A 5,483-nucleotide genomic window follows, 5' to 3' on the forward strand; every position below is an offset into this window, starting at 1 on the left:
GTTCCTAATGTTGTGCCCAGTAAGTGAATATTGTAACACGCAGTCAATCCAAGGGCCATTTGGCTTTTAGGGACATTTATGGAGGGTGTAGACAGGGTCACAGAGGGGCTCAACTAGTGGACACAGTAGTAAAAGACACCTGCACCTCTCATGGAAAAAAAAAAGTACAATTTACTGTTTTTGGACATGTGATGACACTCGACTCGTTGGACTTGAAACTAGTTGGATGCCAATAATGACAAATGTACACTTTGGCAATTTGTGGTTTTAGGCAGCAGAATGGCGTCAAAGTGCACGTCCACGCCAAGCAGGGGTCAGCTGTGATTTGATAAGGCCTCAAGTTAACGATGTGCATCAACTGGCATTTCAACCGTCCAAGGTGGAAAACAAGAGCGGCGGTCCCTCAGAGGACAATGCTGCTGCTGAGCAAACACTGACATAACTGAGTGAAGGCTCGTTGTCACAGCGCAGATGTTGGACGCCCTCATGACACCAGCAGGCCAACCCTTGCCACTGTCAACAACCAGCACCCCAAATCTTTCAACGCCATGCATTGCTCGCATGTTTTTCCACCCTCATGCTCAAAGATTTGATACTTTGAGGGACCACCGTCTAATAATACTAATGGGTGCCAACATAAACACACGGTAGGAACAACTCAGGACTACAACTAAACTGTTCTGTCAGGCACATTTTTTTTAGAATACTAAAAATCAGGTGGCCGCACTTCAAAGATCCTGTTTTCAAAAGAACTACTGCAAAAAAAACATCCATCCATATTCGCAGGGGATGCTGGAGCCTATCCCAGCCAATTTAGGGCAAGAGGCGGGGTACACCCTGGACTGGTTGCCAGCCAATCGCAGGGCACATATAGACAAACAACCATTCACTGTCACTTTCAAACCTTCGGACACGCACAGGGATAACATGCAAACTCCACCCAGAGATGCCCAAGCAGAGATTTGAACTCAGGTTTTCCCGATATCCTGACTGTGTGGCCAACACGCTAACCACTAGGCCACCGTGCGGCCTTGCAAAAACACAAAGATTGTCTACATGATAGGACAACGCTGCTGTTTTAAAGACCCACTGCCGAAAACACTACACAAATGACTTTACATGACAGAACTCTGCCTCGTGTTTTCCCAGCAGGCTCATAAAAACAGCAAAGATCCCCAATATAACAGGAGGGCTCTGCTGTTTTTAAGACTCCAATGCAAAAACACCAGTCAAAGATCTTCTATATGACAGGAGAGCTCTGCTATTTTTAAGTATCTATTCCAAAAATGCTGGTCAAAGATCCTCTATATGCCAGGAGTGCTGTGGTGATTGTAGGAGGGGTTTGAGTTTTCAACTAAACTTGCGGTCTGATGTCATTCCCGGCATGGATTTAGCTGGCGGCCAAGCAGTTGAACATCCCCGATGTAGTCCACGGACAGCAACGTGTCCATGAAGTTCAAAGAGACAACAAGTCTTGCTGGTCCTGTGCTCTTCCACCTCTCAGGAGTCCATGTGGACCAGTAGACTTGCTAGCTGAGATAGATGTCCTGGTAGAAGAGATGGTAAAGGTGGGAACGGGAGGTCATCAAGACAATCCCCAGCGTCCCACAGAAATGTTTGGTCATGAGAAGGAAAGGTCATATCATAATCATCATCATCATCATCGTCACCTCCCTCCTCGATTCTCATGCTCTGGAAAAGCATGATGGACCGTCTCTTACAAAAAAATAAAATAAATGCACAAGTCTGATCCACACGGTCATTGAGACAGGATGGTCGTCTTCATCTTCATCATGAGACCATGGATAGGAGCATGAATATGAGCATGATAGGTTGGAATGAGAATGAATATGAGAACAAATGTGCGAATGAGAATAGATATTGGAATGAACACCGAACAAGAATGAGCATAACCATGAAAGCAATGGATATGAAAATCAGAATGAGAATGCAAATGAACATGAAAATGACATGAGAATTAGGACACGGGTGAATATGAGAATGACTAAGGAATTATGACAACAAGAATGAGAGGAATTATGAGAATGGATGCAAGTAATGGCATGAATAATCACAATGAAAACACTCGGAGAAGGAATACGACAATTACAATTAGTGGAAGAACAAATGAGTATCAGAGAATGTCTGAGTGCAAGTCGGAATTGGCAGAATGAGAATGAATGTGAGAACAAATGTGCGAATGAGAATCGATATTGGAATGAACGATACCGAGAACAAGAATGAGCATAACCATGAAAGCTATGGATATGGCAATGAGGATGGCTATCAGAGTGAGAATTCAAAAATGAATATCATAATGATAGAGTTACAGGGAGTTAGGATACTGATGATACTGATGAATAATGAGGAATTCCGACAACAGGAATGAGATACTGATGATACTGATGAATAATGAGGAATTCCGACAACAGGAATGAGAACAATTATGAGAATAGAGCTATATAGATATGAGAATGAATATGAGCATGTATATTGTACAACAAGGCTGAGAAAAATGAATACACTGGACTGAGAACATACAGCATATGAAAAGGAATGAGAACGAGAGCGTGAATGAGCGTAGGAATGAAAATGACTTATGAGAACAAGAAAGAGAAGACACACGAGTATGATAATACAGTAGAGCCGTGAAAATAACAGGAATGATTGATGAGAACAAGAATGACAATATCAAAGACCATGAATATGAGAATGAATACATTGGAATGAGAATAGATAGGAGAATGTGATTAGAAATGAGTGTTCATGAGAATAAGAATGAATATAGTACAGTGAACATGAGTGGACGTGGGAATGGCTGAAGATTTGGGAACAATGAGACGCTCATGCACAGCACAGGTGTGTGTTTTATCATGTGCTCAATACATGCAATTAATGAGCTGTCATTAAGACACAGCCTCATCACTGTGGGTGCATGAAAGCCTGCGTGTGTGTAAGCCCTTATCTTGCACAGTCTTCTCAGGGCCTCACATGAAAGCTTTTCGCCTGGGGCCCCAAATACCAGTACCCACCCCCACCCACACACACACACTCTTGTCCCCCCCCAGTCAGCTGTGGGCTGATTGTGGCATGGTGAAGGTTGTAATTTGGGTAAGGACCAGAGGAGGGACGCGTCACTTGGGAGCCCAACAGGAAAGAAGAGATGGTGTGTGTGTGTGTGTGTGTGTGTGTGTGTGTGGAGCCTGGACAACCATTGTGTCACAAAGTGCCAACACACTGTCATTAACACACTCTTCTGAAGGTGTGTGTTTGTGTATAGACAGATTAAAGACGCCAGTAGTAAAAGAAGCTGAAAGAACTAATCACTACAATTTCCCATCTTTTTGTTGGTCACGAAGGCAGCAGTGATCCAAATATAGAACGGCAGACATTGTGGATTTAAACGTTCTTCATCAGCCGTCACATGACGAGCAGCTCCGGGCTGATGTGAGCAGAAATAGTGCTGAGGTTTTTTTTTTCTTCCTCTCCAGGGAGGCCAGCGTGTAAAATAGGAGCTGACTTTTCCAGGATGATTCTCTCATCAGAAGGTCCATCCAGCTTCCTGCTGCAGGAAGAGTAGCTGCTGCTGCCACCTGATTTAAAACATCCACCATCAGGATTTACTTTGGATCGCATCAACTCACATTCTGCATACCTCACATGTCAACTTGAATTTCAGCGTTTGCTGTCACGGAATGTGAATTTCTTTGCGTTTGAAGGGAGTTATTTTGGGATGATGCTGACGCGGATCATTTCAATCATGCCATCGATGAGACGGCAGCCACGCCTGTATCACACTAATATCGTATAATCAAACCCATTTTAAAATGAATTTAACACTATTATTTCAACAGTACTGTGACAGCTTCCTTATACAATGGTACCTCGGTTTTCATTATTCATTTGTTCCATAAGGTCAGACGAAAACCAAAGGATTTTTTTCCGCCATAGGAAATAATGTAAATCCAATTAATCTGTTCCAGACACCCAAAAATATGAACAAAAATACATATTGAGACTAATGATTAGTAATTATTAGGGATTTCCCGATCCACATTTTTTGGCTTCCAATCCGAGCTGATTTTTTTTTGTGTCTTGTTACAAACATGAATTTGTGGAATTGAATATGGTTATGAAAATAGCTCTCAAAAGCATTAAAAATAATGCAACCAAAGTATTGCTCAGTTTCCTTTTTTGTCACACAACACGACCAACAATATTGGTTGGCTTTTGAAACAAACCTCTGAGTCAGGTCCCTAATTCAATAAAATATAACATTTTGAAAAAAATTGGTGTGCAAAATACTTTTAGGGTAGGACTAATCATTTGATATGTGACATGGTTGTGGATCAATTTGTGGTGCAATTTAGACTATGATTTTTTTTTTTTTTTAAACTCTCTTCATCCCAATAGTAATTTTAGTGACGGTCCCTCGTATAAGCAGCACTTCCTGTGAAAGTAGTGGCGGAGCCAGAAATTTTTCATTGGCGTGGCCAAATAGTGTTTCTCACCTTCTTTGTCAAATTGCTGGCGCTTGCAACTTTCTTTGGCCCCATGGTGGGTTATTTGCGGTCACGTTCAATAAAAAAATGCACCAACAGTGAGTCAGCAACATATGGGGTGCTTTGATTGATTGAAATTGAGTGCCCACACAATCAATCACTCAATCATAGGACAAGTTTGTTACATGCAATTTTATACAAAAAAAAAAGAGGCAATTTGTTGGGCAAAAATTTCAGATGAAAAGCAAATCATCCAAAAACCACAGGCGTACAAAAACCGAAATTTCACTGTATAGAACGCATGAAAGGGTCAACATGTTTAATGTAAGAATAGTTGATTTGACCGTTTTTTTGCAGTTAACTGTAATGAGACGAGAGCAGTGGGAGCGTGGGATTGACTTTTTAAAGCCACACGGGTCCTTAACAGTTCATCTGCCCTGCAGGGGGCTGCTGGGTAATAAATAGTCAATAAAAAGGTGGCCCGCAGGTTAAAAAGCGTGAGGCTGTAACAACTCGCATGGCACAAAAAGGACATTGTACATTTTGTTGAGGCTCTAGATAAAAAGGTGCAGATACAGGAAGTTATGCTCACCCCCATGTTCATCAACCTCCACCACCACCACCAGTAAGTAGTCTTAACAAACAAGAGCATTTTCTGAACAATACAAGCCTTGGCGGAGGTCTGCGCTTTGAGTTAGTTCAAGTAAAAAGCAGTATGTGAATGTATTTTACTAGTATGTGACCTTCACACGCTAATGAGGCTGAGAAGATACCTTCAGGAGCGTGTGATAGTGGAAAGGCAGATTAGACCTCTGGCCCCTGGGGGGGTGGAGGGGTGGCGGTGGCTGGTGGTTAAATGCTAAACAGCCAAAACGGCCCACAGTGCTTTCTGGCCTGTTTGATCTTGCACCTTTTTCAATAGAAAAACACTGCAATCATCAGCTTTGCATATGAGAGTAAAAAGAGCACCTTGGAAACAAC

Source organism: Dunckerocampus dactyliophorus, chromosome 5, assembly GCF_027744805.1.
Source record: "Dunckerocampus dactyliophorus isolate RoL2022-P2 chromosome 5, RoL_Ddac_1.1, whole genome shotgun sequence".
In the NCBI taxonomy this organism is placed as follows: Eukaryota; Metazoa; Chordata; class Actinopteri; order Syngnathiformes; family Syngnathidae; genus Dunckerocampus; species Dunckerocampus dactyliophorus.